This window comes from Zosterops lateralis, assembly GCF_965231275.1.
Source record: "Zosterops lateralis genome assembly, chromosome: 4".
NCBI lineage: Eukaryota > Metazoa > Chordata > Aves > Passeriformes > Zosteropidae > Zosterops > Zosterops lateralis.
In genome coordinates this window covers 24,002,622-24,020,231 of record NC_139765.1, presented here as the reverse complement: position 1 = coordinate 24,020,231, position 17,610 = coordinate 24,002,622, and the positions used below count along the sequence as shown (strand labels likewise).

The following is a 17,610-nucleotide window of genomic DNA, read 5'->3' as shown; positions in this document are numbered from 1 at the left end:
CATTATGTTACATACTGGAATGATCTAATTTCTCTGTTTTCTACCATGATGTGACCTAATGGGCCCCCTGGCAAGCATGTTGCTGGTGACTTGTCACTCATGCTTGCTGCCTAACAATGTCACAAAACACTGCATGGATTCCTGTTATGTATCCAGAAATATTGCATTATAATATTAAATGTATTAAATGTCAAGCCATAAGAGATGTGGCTTTCTATACTATAAACAAAATACTCAATACTGGCAAGCATCCAACACTGAGAAAGGATAGGAAATAGGATAGAATAGGAAATAACTATTTTTTCTTTCTTCTCCATTTCTATATATTTCTCCTCTGTCACAGTTACGGTAACACATTAACCTCTTCACCTTGCGGAATACATCCATCACAGCTATGCTGAAAAATATGAAGAAACATCCAGATACTTTAGCCTTAAGTAATGGGAACAAGCTTAATGGGAAGAACATCCAACTCCATGCATCCGTGTTTTAGCCAATCTCTATTAGACAACTGGGTAAAACCCAGCCCAGCCAGACAGGTTATTCCACAACTTCCTGCTACAAACTTCTTTGTCATTACTTACTACACAATCCAGACAGGATGGCCAGACTATGGCTATTATACAGTCTGAGAAGACCTGGATTTAAAGAGCGTGATGCAGATAAACTTACACCTGCTTTTGCACTTACGTGAGTGACCCAAAATAGATGCATCTGCACACATGTCTGAAAACTGCCTAAGAACATGCTGTCTCACAAAAATCTTAGTAATTTCTTGCTGGCCTGAAATTTTCTAGAGAAGAATCTTTTCCTAAGACATTTTATTCACTTTAGTTTCTATCTGGGAAGCATGTGAGTAGCCAGAAAGAAAAACAAAGGGAAAAGAAAAAAGCAAAGAAAAAGGAAAAAAGGTAAATTCCAACAAAACATATACATCAAATGTTTTGTCTACTCTGAACTGAGTTGATAATATATGAAGAATTAAGTGACCAGGTTTTGTTACCTCAAGATAAACTGCCTCCCCATGTTCTTAGTTCACCTCCAGAAAGTAACACCATCAACAAGGGAAACAGAAGTCAAAGTGTGGAAAGAAGGGAGATTTCAATTGTTGTAAGTAATTGTAAGTGATAACTCAGCAACTGTGGAATTCAGAGCATCAGGACTCTAAATCCACATAAAGCTGAATGTTATGAATGGAAGCTGTCTAGTCTTTCCCAATCTCCCATCTATTCCTGTTCCCACATTCAGATACACTGCACACAGAGCAATTCATTCCTCTCACAGCTTTGCTGTCTGCAAACAGCTGCTCAGGCTGTCTACAGTGACAGGTCATTAGTGGGCAGTGGTTTTTTCAGGACTGAATGCACAGAAGTGGCAGTGCTGTAAAAGCTTCCCTGCAGAGCTCCATGAACTAATCTGGGAAGAGCTCTTTCCAAATTTGCTGTGCTTCCTGTTAGCAAAAATCGTCTTGAAAGCTCTGTGTCCTGTTGCTCACCTGCAACAGTCCTCTTTGATCACGTCCCAGGATTTTCAAAAAGCTCAGTCATCAGCATCAGTTACAAAGCTATTGCCGTTCTAGCGCTGATCTTGTCACCGTCACCATCACCCTCACAAACCATATTCAGTTTAGCTGATGTGACTACAGCCTACTGTGCTTTCACAAGTGGTACAATTATTTCAATTAAAGGTGTGAAGCCAGTTCTCTTACACAAATAAGCTTTACCTATAAGAGTATTGCTCTAATTCTATGGTTGTGGATCCACCAGGAGAGTGTATGAGTTAACTGCCTGGTTCTATCCATGGAGCACCTTCTACTGCAAGGAGATGTGGCTCTAAGCCTGAACAACAGTGTTAATTTGCTATTTAATTCATACAATACTTCTCATCATTCTGCAAATTGATCTCCAAAGATACCCCCTACCATTTCAGCTGAGGAACTTTGGAAGTTTGTGGCTATGACCCTCTACTTTCCTATTCTAAACCTTAAAACACAGAATAACTACTACTGATCAAAAAAAAGAACATCTTCCCAGTCTTTGCAATTTATTACCACCCCTTCTGAGCACTAACAAGTACCTAAGTAAGTCCTAGAAACTGTTTCAATGGTACCCTGTGCATGCCTGAAAGATAAACACGAGAAGAACACAGGAGTCAGAGGTCTAGGCTATTATGATGATGGCTAATTTTGAAATACTACTTAAAATTTGAGCTACAGATAAGCTAAGCAGGTGATATCAAGCCAAATCAATATGGGTTGCGTGAGCTGCTGATTTTCTTCTTTGCTGCATGTAAAGACAGCAGACAGAGAAAAGAAGGGAGAGAAAGAAAAAGACACTTTATTTCAGTGGTTTGAATCCAATGCTGGAGTGTTCAAAAAACCCTCCTTTCCAGGATTTAAATTTTCCTTTGGTGAGAACCTTTTGATTCAGTGGGATTTGCAAAGCTTCCATTTGAAGCTAAAGAAAGTAATCTCACTCTTTATTTCTTCCCCCTCCTTGCACTACACCCCTCTAATCATGATTAATATATCTAAACATGCCTGATTAAGCCAGACAGATGATGGGTTCCTAATCTGAACTGATCAGGGCTCTGGAGCTGCCAAAAGGTACCTGCTGTCTCTCTATCAGACAGAGCAATAAGCGGCCGGTAATGCAGCCCCATTAACTGCTTCCTACAGAATGAATTTTCCCCGACTGCTCCTAAAGAGCAGACACTTGAGGAATGCTGCCTGATGGGAAGTTGCTTTGAATCGTTTCTTTTAGCACAGCTGTTGAGCAGCTCCTTCTCAAGCCCTCCAGACAAACAACTGAAGTATGAAAAATGTAGCCACTTCCTTCTATGCTACTTTCTTTTAAATCTCCTCATACCTTATCTTGCTAACTGCCTCTCCATTTTTCTCATCTTTTCTTGGTAAACTTCAGCACTGACTGATATATGGTGTACTGCAAGTGTGTTTATCAGAAAACGAACCCTGTTCCCATTGTGCCTGTGTGCATGCAAGCAAGGGATCTGCTTCTGTGTACAGGTGGAGCTTGTACTTCATGAATTCATAAAATTTAGGGCTGCAACAGACGATTATTATGGTTTCTTCCGAGCTGTTCCCCGGCCAGCCCTGCTCTTCATATAGCCATATAAACGAGTTATAATCTGTGGGTCCAAACCCCAGACAGAGACGTGTTCCCGGCTGGAAGAAGGAGTGGACTCACATTTGAGGAGCACAGGAGGTTTTATTCAGGCCCAAAGCCCAGGTGCAAGTGTCGATTCTGGGGCTTACCTGCCCTTAAGTACAGGGAGTGTTACCTTTGGGAATGAAGGGGAGTGACTTGGGAACAGGGGGCATTGGCATGGCTGTTTTGGGGCAAAAGGGGAGTGCGGATATCTGAAGCCTGGCTGAGTCACCAGCTTTTGCCAGAGCACTCAAGCCTAAGGGTGTGGCAATAGGTCTTACCAGTGAAGAATTACAATGAACTGGGAGAGGCTATTGTAAGGGGAAAATACACGGATTTGAGAAAGGGAGGTGGTAGGGATGAACCATTACAGAAACTTAATAACAAAAACATACAGAACTTTTAGAAATCTCAAAATCCACACTGCAACACATTATGATCAATACACCATATCAATACACCAGTGAACTGCCTTTGTACAACATATTTGCACTAATATTGAAGGTTCATTGAAGAATAAATGGATACATGGCAGAAAAAGAGCCAAATGTACATCTCTGAATTTGTTCAGGTATCTATGAACATGTACATACATCTGCTTTTATGTGGGTGCAGCCCTTTACAATCTTTATCCTCTGTGATCTACTTCCAGTAAAAGACTGCAGTCAAGAAGGGTCAAGTGGGCATCAGGGCACGTCTGAGCTCTGTTAAATCCAGTGACTACTTATCCTAAAACTTGTCTTTGGTATAATTTCAAGTACCTTCAAAACTTCTCTGAATCACACCAGCTGTGACCAGCTCCGGGGAATTATGCTAGCTGCAAGTCAGATGGAGAATTATACTTCTCAAATCGATCATAGAAGAGACCGGGATGAAGAGTGATGATATATTTCACACATTTATCCTATCAGGGAGGACTTCTTAAAAATTGCTTCAAAAGCAAAAGAGTAAAAACAGAAAACAAGAATCTGGTACTATCAGATTGGATTAAAAGCAACCAACCATAGGCAATAACACCTACCTACAACTAGACACAGATATTCCAAGGTGCTTTCCTTGTATTTGGGTTTCAAAATATGGGAAAGAATACTCAAGATTAATTATTTCCAACATTGACTGTCAGAGACAATGCCAAAAAGCATAGTTTTCAGCATGCTGTTCTGTAAATCTGAGCTCTTGCACTGTAACTAAGAGCTGAAGAATTCTGGTGTTCAGGTAGGTCTGCATATGAATACACACTGGATGTGCATGTAGATGTTAAATTCTCTTCGTCTATAAGCAAGCAGGCACTTTGCAACATGAAATTAAAATCTAGGGAAAAACCTGTAAATATTTGTGCTAAAATAGGAGTAAGTTCACCTTATGTCATTGGTTCATTTCCACAGCATTTACGAAACTCCTCTTTTCTATGTAAAAGAATGGAAGATGCAACAGAAGGCTATAGTGTCTTTATTTCTGGGTGTAGCACAGCCTAGAGAATTCATACATTAAGGTATTAATCCAATCTAGTAAAAATAGTTTTTAAACTTATATTGGACTCTGTATTGGAGCAATACATTTGAGTGGGATGTGGGAAGAAAATGCTATGAAAATCTGCTAGTATGTATAGCTGGGTACAAAATACTGTGTTTTCAAAGAACTACTGCATGTTTCTTTGATAAGGCCAGCTGATAAAAAATTGTGTAAAATTGGAAGAAGAGCAAGATCAGTGATTAAACTGCTATTTTCTTTTTTTTTTTTTTTTTTCTTTTTTTTTTTCTCTTTTTTTTTTTTTTTTCCTTTTTAATGTGTGTGTGTGTGTAAGGTGTGTAAGATTAGTCTTGCCATCACAGATTACTGTGCAAAATCTGGAACTCTAGTACAAAAATTAAATTGTGTGATTGTGTGCCAGCAGATATTATTTTGTACAAAGGTTAAACTACAGTTAGCTCAGTAAGAAAAAGTAAAGTTCCTTTGTCCTTTTAAACATAAATTCATTGTTGTACAAAACTTAATCTGACTGCAAAATTTTTCTCTTTCCTTTGTATAGCTTTCCTCACCTTGTGTGCTTTTATGAAAGAATGAAATACAAAAGTCTAGTTCAACATACATTTAGCTATGATATTGTAAACACATACATAGAGAATCTAATTACTGGTTTTCATCGTCCTCTTGTCTTGGATACGTTACACGTAATTGCAGCTCAGCCACCTTTGTTCTGAGAAGAGCTGACAAACTGATACACATCCAAAGCTTCACATTTAGATAAGGACAGAAAAATTGAAATGCTGCTAGTGGAATCTGTGTTGTGATGCAATGAGAACAGTTGTGATACCTTCATTGCATAATGACCCCACATTAGCAGTTTTAGAAAAACTAAATTTTTTCTGCTTAATGGGTCTTCACAGCTCAACTTCCATTTAAACACAGAAACTCTTTTACAAGGTCTAAGTGCTACAAAACCTCTTTTCGATAAAGTCAGCCCAATTGCATCTGCATTTGGCAATGATTCTGAAAGAGTTTTAAAAGAAATCAATTACAATAATTCATACATATAAAGATGCAACTGCAACAGTCAATCCAACTTTTCTTCTCATTATAAGATGTGTGAATGCCAGCTTGTTACTATTCCGGGGGTTTTCTCTGCACAGTACCATTTTTAGTAAAAATGTGGAACATATTTCATGTTTGTCAATGCATTTTTTAGTTCACTTGGATTATGATACCTCTGAATTTGAAGTGCACAGCAGTTCCTGAATGATTTAACCTGTACACATTTTTGCTCTGAATTAGGTGCAACTCATTTTTGTTTATCATAATCCAAAATCGAATTATATCAAATTGAAATGGCTTATTATCTGGAATAAAAATGGGTCATACCATAATGTAAGAATATTGGTTACTGAACTGACATTTAGATTGAAACCTAATTAAGCACAAAAATTCCTTAGAGGCAGATCATGTCTGGCATCCTACATTTCCCCTTCCCACAGCATGGGCACTGTCATGGCAAGGAGGTTCATTGGAATCTCTCTGCATAATCCTTGTAGATCCTGCAAAAATGGTCATGGTCCCAGTCCTTCAGTGAGCAAGTAATCAATTGCTGCTCTGCAGCAGGGAGCCACGCAGCCGTCAGACTACTCAATAGATTGCATGTGACAAAAAGGGAACACTGTGCAAAGGGTGTGAATGAGTCATTCGACATTTCAGGTTGACTGAAGTCATTCTGCTACATTTATTTCTAATCTTGATGTGCTATCCACATTTGCATATTAAGCAGGATGGGAAGAAAGAGATTAAATTATTTGCCACAACACATGCATGGAATACATCACACTGCATGTGTGAGAATAAGAGATTACATGCATGAGTGGGTGAACACAGCATTGTGTGAAGTGCCTCTTCTACCATCATACAGCAGCAGGCATTCTACATGCAAGCCTGAACACATCTCAGCAAAAGTTATGTTTGAACCTGTGTTATCTCTAGGGATCTGAATATAAAGGAAATATGTTCATTGGCAGTATGTCTGAAGAGAGGAATAGAGGTCCCATGAGCATACTTCAGGTGATGTGTGTTGCGTTTTCTTTGGCAAATACAAATCTGAACAAGCTGGTCTGTGTACACTTGAAGGATTGGTATGTGTTCTGTGTGCATGTGGGTGACAAGGAGCACCCAGGAGCATGAGCAGGTGTTAGCTGAAGCTGGAATTTATACATTTGTCAAACATCATTAGCGGTGAACAACCTACTTAAAGATTTCCATGGAAAGAATACATGGCAACCTCTCAAAGTATTACAGTGTAGATGCCCTCCCACTATTCTGAAAGTTATTGATAGCACACTCAATTAACCTTGGGGAGAGAATATGGAATGGACATTATCTCTCTCAGTTTCAGTCATTTTTGCTCAGTGACACACTTTGCATAGAAACCACTATGGAGCAGTAGTTAAATCTCCAAGTAAAAGTGCTTTAATGAAAACAAAAGTGCACATCCATGACACTTGTATTTGTATTAAGCCTTGTAAGCTTCATTACCTAAAAGCCTAAATGTTGGACCAAGTCATTGAAGATTATATCCCATTAAGTAGCGAGTGCAATTCTAGTTCAAATAGTTTAGAGAAAATGTACTCTTAGATTGTTTGGCTGGCAATTGCAGGCATAATATCGCAATTCCAATTTACCAAGGTGCATGTATTGGCTTTGTACAGAAGATAAAATGGAATGAGGTGAAAATCCAATTTTTATTAGTAAGTCCACTTCAAGGCACACTTCTTGAGGAAAAGGTCTAGCAAGCACTGGAACTTGTGATGTAATTAGGGGAGACTCCACACCAAAGGCATTTGTAAAATCCATGAGGGTCTTGAGCAGCAGTGGGAACTCCAGATGTGCTGAGGGTATCATAGGTTAGGTAATCCAGGCAGAGGCACAACATGATCGACAAGAGCTACAAACCAGTTCACAGATCCCCTGAGAATTGGCTTTGGTCCTACCAGCTCACTTGAACATAAGAGTAAGATTGTTTTACTTTGGTTTTCTTTTAAGACTGAGAAATGGATGTGTACATATTTTAAGAAGCCAGATGTTAAGTCAAGATCACATTATGGTCTAGGAGGGGAGGAAAATAAGCTATTTTTTCCACAACACAACAAAGCATTATGCACAGTTCCTACAAGACATGCTCCAGAATACTCTGCTGATATCAGTGTTGTCATCTACAGATTATCTCATGAGGCGAAAAAAACCAAACCAAAACAAAACAAAAAAAACCAACCAACCAACCAACCAACCAAACAAACAAACAAAAACCAGGAGGGAATTGATATCTGCTGAACTCTCCTACATAGTCTGTTAGACTACTTATTGTGTTACATTTTTCTCCTTAGCCTTTCACTGTCTTTCCTACCTGTAAGGCAAATCACTTGAAGCAGATGGCATTTTTTCATACAGTGCCCTGTAACAAAAAACTGTGGGTCAGAGCTGTCTATAGAATCCTACAAAAAGTAGATTAAAAGGGATTTATGGCAATCCCGCAGTTCAAGATCCTGCCCACAGCAGGGTTAATTTTGAAATCACACAAAATGAGAATGTAATCTTATCTTTCTACAGTGACTACTCTATTGAAACACAAGTCTCATCCAGGCAATGATATAAATCATACACATGCCTAGATTAAAGACATCTGGAAATCACTTAGGTAGAAGGCCTGCATTAAATTATTTGAAATTCTCTTTCAATATTCATTCATAAGATGGTACTGACTGCAGTGTTAGACTCCAAATGTAAAGCACATATTATCAAAACACACACTAAAATGATGCTATCATTACAATCATTACTTCCTGAATTCTGTGTGCTTAAGATTCTCATTACATGGTTTCAAAAATCTGATTGTTTGTAGATGGAATTCAGGAAACAATGCCAAAGAGGATAGAAGAGGAAAATTCCAAACTGGAAAAAACGGTTACTTTACTAGGCGCAGTGGAAACCACTACATGTCATGTACCTCATGCAGCCTTCAAGAAGGTGTTCCTCTTCTAAATACCTAGAAAGTCTGCAGAAGAAGGTTTTGAGAGCCAAAAACTGTAGAAATTGTGCAGCTCTGGTCTTTCAAGATGCATTTTGAACATGGTAAGGCTTTTCTCACAGGCTCTGCAGTGAGAAAACTGCCAGTGGCAGGAATTACTCGTTGCAAGACTTAAACAAGGCCCGTGCACCACTGCAAGGAGATTTAACCAAGCAAAACAGGGATTAATATGATTACTTCCATGATGAATGAGATGATTTTTTTTCCAAATTGAATTAATCAAAAAACTTTATCAACACTGCAATTCTGTTTCCATATGAAAAAAAATCAAAACTCTATTATGTTCCCCGCACTTCCATCTTCTACTTTGGTCTCTATCAGTTTCTTGTACTTGTATCTACATTACTTGCATTCACATTTAAGGACTACAGTGTTCAGATTCATTACTACTGCATATCTTGCTATATTCGATTACAGTAGGCTGTCTCTTTTGTCTTGACAGATGAGCCTTGTTTTTTAGTTTAGCTTTACAAAAATTATTATACTTAATAAAGTGATCATCTTTGTAAAAGAAGCTAATACACAAATATCCACAAAGCCTTAACTGAATTTTGGAATACTGTTTTATTGGTCTGTCTGATGGTGGTTGGACTTTGCTCCTCTCTACAACTTAGAAAGGAAAGCGGTAGATGCTCAGCCCTTCCGAAGCTTAAGTCAATGAAACATCCAAGATTGCAGAGCAGAAGATGATGCATTCAAAAGCACTTCTTAAAAATATTATGCCATTATTTAGATTGAAAAGAAGAATAACATTTCAAAAGAACACTCTGCTCAAAAGTTAAAAACTATTTCAAGCAAAAAAGTTAAACAAACAAACAAACAAAACTGTTCAAAACAGCAGTAATTCATTATGAAAATAACCACTGCTCATTCCAAGAGACTCCCAATGCATTTCACAAATAATGAATTATATTCAGATTTACTTTGTATGTTTAGTATCCTGATAGACTCCATTGGGGTGGGGATGCAGCAATACTAGACAAAGACCACACTCTGCTGTATAGCTTCTCCCTGGTGTTTTAAACAATTACAGCTGTTCCTTTGCCTTCGCTTTCTAAAACTGCCCAGTACTTTAATTAAAAAGCCTTGTTATGAGGTCTGGTGTTTTTTTCCTGCAGCCTCATTGAAAATAACACTTCTCTGGACATGACTGATATGGGTTAGCTGAACTGGTATGTTTGAATGTTAAAATATGATGACAGTGTCCTTTGACTCCAGCTTTACCCTGGAGGGCACCTCTAGTTTGCTTGCTGCTTTCCCTGACTCTATCCCTTCACCTAACAATGAAATCCATCCTCCAGTGCTTTTCAGCAGTGCACAGCAGGTTACAAGCAGGAGCAACAATTGCCCAATTAAAATTGAAATGTCAGATATGCAAAAGGCAAACTGTTATCAAACTGACCTGCCTGGATTATCAGGGCAAGATGCCTTTACGCTTATGCAATTAACTGAAGGATAATTGATGACAACAGGCAATCAACCTACAGATGTGGGTCTCAAGTGCAAAAACTGTACTTGGGCACATCATTCAGTATTGACTCAGGGAAAAAGACTTGACTCTGAGTCACTAAAACCACCTCCTAAAGCACTGAAGTTTTCCTTAGAAATGTCCCTGAAATTACCAGCTGAAATCAAAAAGTACTTAGAAGTATCAAAGCAGTGGCTATAAGTGTGCTACCATTCCCAGTGTCTCTGTAAGCTGTGGTATGCAAGAAATGGTAAAATCTGTTTAGCTGGTTGTGGAGAGGAAAGGATCCTTCAGTTGAGGGTGGTGCCCTGATGACACACTACAGTGAGACACTTAAAATAAAAGCCGGTGTGGGGAGCTTTAAGGCAGTACCAAAGAGACAGAAATCAAGCCATAAAAAGGATTTTTTTTCTGGAGTACTGAAATAACTGCCCTGGGATAACACTAGGAGAGCTCCTCATCCAAACAAGCCCTTCATCTTTCTTCCCTTCTACTTCACACTCTTCCTTTACCCCTCTCTTTAGAAAGGGCTTGCTGAGGCCTGGGTTTTCTTCTGCTATGACTCTATCTGCATCTCAAGAACTGATGTGTTTAGTTGGTTTTCTGTTTTCTTTTTTACATCAAGACAACTATTGCTTATTTAATTCCCAAAGGAATTATTACCTAGCTGTTAGAGGTAGACCTCTAAGGTGGCATATTGCATTGGCCACAACTAGCTACAATGCCATGAAATCACCTGTGCTTTTTCTTCCCTAAGATTCCATACATAACAATACACCTAGAGTAAATCACTTGACTATTAAATACTGCTTGTTTTTGGCAATGAAGATACAACCTCTATATATCTTTGGAGTATAGACCTCCAATGTCAAGAGTGTCTGAAAGTCAGTTGAAGCTTTTCTGTAAAAGAACTAATTAATAATAAAGTCAGGATGCTTAAAGAATTGACTCTCAAAAGCTCTGGAGATTTAAGAAAGTATTTCTAAACCCATTCTACAATTAGTTATTAATGAATGATTAATTTCTATCGACATCATCTTGTGCTTGCTTCAACCTTGTTTGCTCTAGTGACTTCAACAGTCAAAGGGAACAGTCAGAACGAAGTTGAAAAGTAGTTAGAAAATAAAACCCAAAATTTATTAATATGTACTATGGAGGTACTTGCCATGTCTGTGTACCTTCGGCTGACTTGAGTTTTGAACTTAAAATACAGATTTAGTGGTTTTGCTATGTATGAGAAGCAGAGCGTACATTAAGAATTACAGCATTAACTGTATGGGCACATAATGAATTTCCCAAGATGTTAAACGTAAATATTTTTATGAATTTACTAAGTAAAATTATTCTTAAATATGGGTTATTTAAGAAACTTGACACTTTGAGTTTGATCTTTCATTTGTTTTTATAGCCACAATAATGGAATAATAATCCAGATTTTTATTCTACTTAAAGGTCACAGAAATCTTATATAGACAATACATGAAGATTTTTCCAAGTTTTTTTTACCTTTTCAATACTTTTAATTAAAAATTTTTCCTTCAAAAAAACCTCAGAGTTCAATTTATTCCATTAGATGATGCTACAAACGGAGCTTTCAAGACACTTGAACTGCCCACAGTTAGAATGGTCCTTTCAAAATGTTCATCACTTCACACTGGGTTACTCAGTAGACAGCAAAACCTCCACCATCTTTCAGCAGAAGCAGTTGGCTTCATTTCTGCTGGAAAAAGAGTGAAGCAGATGCTGCTTGGAATAAAGAAACTCTGTGAGCAGAAGCCTCAGCCCCACATGCTGTGATGTTGTGGGAAAGGAAAAATATTTTCTTGAAGATCATTTAAAGCTAATTTGACAACACAAACATTCAGAGATTTTCATTATTGAATGGGCATGTTACAGCAAATGGAGAAGAGAGCATTAAACCTTTTAGGCACATAGTACAGGTGTCATTACTTGGGTTACAGGACACAGCAATATATGCTATGTCAAACCAGTTGGCAAAGGATGGAAGTGCTGCACATGGCCCCTGCTGAAGGTAATAACGTGATAATGGCACTGCTGATGTAATTTTTTGTAATGTAATATTGCCTGTTGTTCATCCTCTTCTGCTAAGAATGTAGCAGTACTTGATGGCTTCAATTAAGTAAGATTCATCTTCTGTCTAAGATCGGAAAGTATTTACAGACTAGACTCAGTTCTCTTTGAGAGCTGAGGAAATTGTGAGGGTTTTTTTTTTTTTTTTTTTTTTTTTTTTTTTTTTTGATGGGTTTAATCTCAGAGATCTGTTACACTATTAGAATTACCAAGAAAGTGTAGTCCAATACAGCTTGAAACTTGATAATACCACTTGAAACTGTAATCTAATATCCCTGACAGAATTAGAAAGCATTTCTTCTGTCCCCTTGTAGAGCTCTGCACACCTGATTTCATAGAGGGTTCAGCCACCTTTCTCAGAATCAATGTTTTTGACCACTTCTAGAGAAGTGTACTGATGTGACAGACAAACAGCCTGATGTGGTACAGCAAGTGCCATGTACAAACACTGAGAGAGAAGCCTCCAGTGTCCTGGCTTTAGACACTCTACACTTTGCATGAAAAACAATTACCAGATTCCAATTATGCACAGAGACAATTTCAGAAGGTGGTCTATATCATAAGATATTCCCTGTTTAGATTGCAAGGTTTTGGAGAGTTTCTCCTGTGCCAGAACTTGGTTGTATCTCGTAGTGCCTCTGACCTGGAAACACGATGTTATTTATGTAGCTAGAATTTAAAAATAAAAAAGGAATGCCAGAGTCCCAAGGGTTTAAGTTTATACTCTATGAGTTACAGGTGGATTTTTCATGATGAGATAATAAGAATAAAAAAACGGGGAACTGGAAACGAAAGACTAGAGAATGTAAGGTATACAGTGCCTCGAGGGGGAAATGGCATGTTATTAGTACTGTACACTGCTCCAAAAAGATAAAGCCATTTATAAAAAAAGACTGGGTTGGGGAGAGAGAGGAAGGATGGATCTTAGAGTTCCAAGAGAGGTAAAAAAGAATTTCATCATGTTCTAGCACATGATGTTCATTTAGGCATTCAACTAATTTTATTACTGACCTCTGATATTGGTGCCAGGATAATGTGTCCATTCTTAGCAAGCTTATTCCTCAAATATTAGTCCCTCCTGCTTAGATATTATTTAAAAGGTATTTTAGCATGGTTCTCCAATTAGAAGAACAATTAAAAAAAAAAAAAAAAAAAGGCTACAGGAAGAATTTAGACCCTTCCAAAACATTTTTTTTCATTCTCATCTATCTGAAATCCTTCTAGAAAGAGTAGACAACAACTATGCTTCAGAGAGAGCATTTTGGGCAAAAGTCAAAAGAAAAGAAAGACACCCTTCCTCTCCCCCCAATTTCCCAGTATGGTAAGTTCAGCATCCCTGGGACAGTAGTGATCAAACATCAGAAGCATTTGTGTACAATATCACTGCTGTACCATGAGAATTAGTTTCTGTCTTGAACCATGAAAATTATAGTACACACATTTGGTAGCCTAGCTGATGTCTCTACCAATTCTACTCATGTTTGTGCATCTCTTCCCTGTCCCCTTTAAAAAAGCACTTATTTGAAATTATATTTAAAATAAAATTATCACTATAAAATGCAGAAACAAGTCAGCTTTGTTTAGTGGTGAGAAAAGAAGCATAGGAATCCATTTTCCAAATCTAGCTCAATTAAAGAATTGCTGTGCATTCCTGGGCAAGTCACTTCATCTCTCTGTACTGTAGGACACATCTAAACAGTGCAGCGCAGCCATACATGGAGATATTTCAATGGAATGGGGTGCCAAAGCCCATAATGTTGCCTTCTCAAGGCAGCAGTTTATTTTTGCAGATTGTCAAGTTAGGCTGGTACAGTTTTAGTGCTTCTGTCATCTCAATGTCATCACACTCATGTATTGATTGTAAAGTGAGAACATTCACACTCACCTGCCTTAAAGGCTGGACAAAATGCCCATCTGCAGGGGGAAAATGGGCTACTGAATAACAGAACCAATATGATTCCAACAGAAGCTGTTTATTTTCATTACATGGCAGGTATAGATTCTAGGTCCACGTGGGCACACATCTCTTGGTTGGCTAAGCTGCTTCTTCATGAGGCAGGCACGCATCCTTCAGGACATCCAATTGGTCAAGTGTCCCTCCTCACGCTGTGCTTCCCCTATCTAGGGTTTACGTTTTTTGAGGACATTTTCTCAGGCTCTCTTCTTATTTTTTACCTTGTTGTTTTCTCAGCAACCTTGATGAATTCCTGAGAGCTCTAACAACAAAACTGCAGGTAGTTTGATAATACTCACAACCAATTTGGCTGGTACATCAGAATGGCCTGTTATACAGATACATTGCTACACCCATCAATAGGCAAAAAATGTGTGCAGACATGAAGAAAGCCTTGTGCAGGAAAGACAAAGTTACTGATGGTAATATATGTCCTTTCCTGCTGGCCAAATATACAAAGACTGGTGGAAAGCTAAGGTAAAAAAGATGCCAAGAACTCCAAGGGAACTACAAAATAAAGAGTTTTGAAAGATATTAAGGGACTTAGGCATAACATTTGTGCTGGTAGTCAACCCTGAGCTTTAGATCAAGTGTGTTGCCATCATTATATTGAATATACATGTGGCACTTTGGGACATGGCTTAGCAGTGAACATGGCAGTGCCGGGTTAACAGTCAGACTCAATTCAGGAGGCTTCTCCAACCTTAATGATTCTATATAGCAATTTGAGGAACTGAAAAAAGAGTGAACTGGTATATTCCTATTAGACCAAAACCAGCCTTTGGAGATGAGAAAGAAAGGCAGAAAAAATCAGGGCCTTATTATATTATAAAAATCTAAGCAAACTAAAATGAGCCCCAAAAACTCAGGCGTATCAACTGTTGGTAGCAATGCTTCCTTATTTGTCGAACCTGTGGCATTTTGTCAGCCACAGCGGGTAGGTTCTTCTAACTAATACCAGAGAATGAACTTACCAGTGAGTGTATTTTATAGTATGTGTATATATATATAAAATAAATAAATACATACACACACATGCACATCCATATCTTACAGTTCCAATAAGGAGCATTTCAAGTGAAAATATTGTTAAGGGAAGAAACATAGGGAAGAGATCGGAGATAATTTTCATTGTATCAGATAATAAAAATAAACTGAAAGAGACTGCCTATGGCAGTGGTTCCAGCTCTGTGGCTTAATAGCAACCTCTTGCCTGCTAAACTGTCAGATATTGCTTGTGGCTAAAGAGAGCTGCTGTCAACTGCACGTTGATGGAGAAAGCAAAGTGTAACATCACACAGAGGACATTACAACTGCACTGATGGGCCTTGAATCAGAAAAAAATGGAGGGCATTGCTGTATAGTTGCAAGAGTAAGTGTAATCATCAGGGAAAAAAAATTCCATGTAACCAGGTAAAGGAAGATGAAGTTTGAAGAGGAAAGTGATGTCTCTTACTAGAGTAATGGCTATAACTTAGAGAAATCAGACAAGCTTGCAGACCCGCTATTCCTTATGCAAACTAAAGTAAGAAGCCGTAAGAGATCTGCTTGAGCAGCAGAGCCCTGCTTTTCTCAAAGTTACCTGTTTTGCCCAGGCAGATCTGTCAGTCTTAACAATTTTAGGAGATATGTGCAGAAGGGTGTGATAGAGATGAAAGTAAATCCAAACTCTTGACAACAAAACTAAGCTAAATTTAGCTGTGTGCATTTCACAGTGCATATTCATCCATCTTCAGGTTGTTTTGCTTTCCTGATAAAAATGGGAATGACAGTGCTTGTTTGTGCCTAATCTCTTATCTGTGGGATTGTCAAGTTTGAATGCAAGAATAAAATAGAAATAAATGTCACTAAATATGAAAGTAAAGGGAATTGCTTCACTGCAAGAGCAATGCATTTGTTCACTGAGCCACTGCTAAGGAAACAGGTTTCCTCCCTATCTGTTCCACAACTCATTTTGCCATCTCATGATAGCCAGAGGTTTTGTCCTATTCAGAAACCTGTGAGCAGAGGCTAAAACATGAATTTCTTTTCCACTTTCAAGTGGATGACTGACACTGCTGGCTGCATCACCTACGGTCCTCCATGCCAAAACGTAACTGGTAGGCAACTCTTTCTCATCTTAAAGCCCAGTTTCTCCTGCCATGACCATTTACTGAAAGCTCAATTATTATTAAACCTTTCTTCACTGGACAATTATAAATGTGACTGGCTCTCCTGCTGCTTCTGAAGAGAGTTTAGGTTATTGTTTTTTCTAAAAAAATGTTGGACTGATAGGATGCTACTAAATCATGTCTTGGAGACTGATGTTCTTTTGCTCTGACAAGACAAGTATTATGAGCTTTATGCACACAAACACACATGAAACACATGCAAGACCTTGCCAGACAGCTCTATAGCACTCCAATCTAAAGATCTGTCTCAACAATATTGCCAGTTACGCTTACAATGCATCAAAAAAGCTTTACAACTACATTAAAAAGCAATTGAGGAAAAATTACACTCATGTCTGATCCCTTGAGAAACCACCACATTTCCCAGAAGATATAAGAGATCAGGAAAAACAGCTTACTTGAGCAGCTGAGCCCAAGTTTTGAGCACAAGGAGGGCAAACCATGTCAAATTTTCAGTTGCCAGAAGCATTTTTCTTTCTAGGCATCTTGCCCCTTTCAGTATGATCACAGTGGGTATCTCAGAGACACAATAGTCTGATCTCTGCTAGAGAAACCTTAAATTTTCAGGGAAAACTGGTTATTTCTTTGCTTTGTGCATGTAACTAATAAAAAACAAAATCCCCTTTCATTATTTTCTTTGCTCTGTTTCTATAAATATACTCCTCCTGAGCACAGTCTTTATCCCCCACTGACAAGGAGGAAAACCTGATGCACCTGCAGTGGAAAAGAAAACACACTGAATCTCAAGCCTTGCAGATAAGCCCTTACTTGTTTAACTCTGTAGAAAATGCAATGCTAATTTAGCCAGTGCATCTACTCGTAAAACTTCACAGCAACAGAAGCAAGCACCCAGCAGATCTGTACCTTTGTGGCAGGTAGTCACACTCTGGTCTTTCGGGATCTGTGATGGGACAAAACGGTGGGGGAATGGCATGAATCTCATAAAAACTGTCTGCAGCACAAATGCTTAGCAAGGACCAAAGTCTGCAGAGCCACGTGGGACACACAAATTTTCAGCCCAGCGTCTCAGCCTCTCCTCATGAAGTGCAGCCAATCAAGCTGGTAGAGTGCAAACCACAAACCGTGCAGGAACTCACAGTCACAGCAGCTTATTGAGCTGGGTATGGGGCTCAGCTTAGTGTGGTTTTACTCTCTTACTGTGAGGGAAACTGCTTGAGAGCAGTTTCTCTGAA

General features: G+C 38.5%; 1 protein-coding gene across 1 annotated transcript in view; it reads right to left on the bottom strand.

The window, feature by feature from the left end:
• The window catches only part of GRAP2 (GRB2 related adaptor protein 2), a 40,142-nt gene extending 22,753 nt beyond the window's left edge, over window positions 1-17,389 (bottom strand). The window contains exon 1 of the mRNA XM_083860466.1: window positions 17,282-17,389. The gene's annotated coding sequence lies outside the window, so the exon portion shown is untranslated. The remainder of the gene's footprint in view (window positions 1-17,281) is intronic.
• Between the last annotated feature and the right edge of the window lie 221 nt (window positions 17,390-17,610).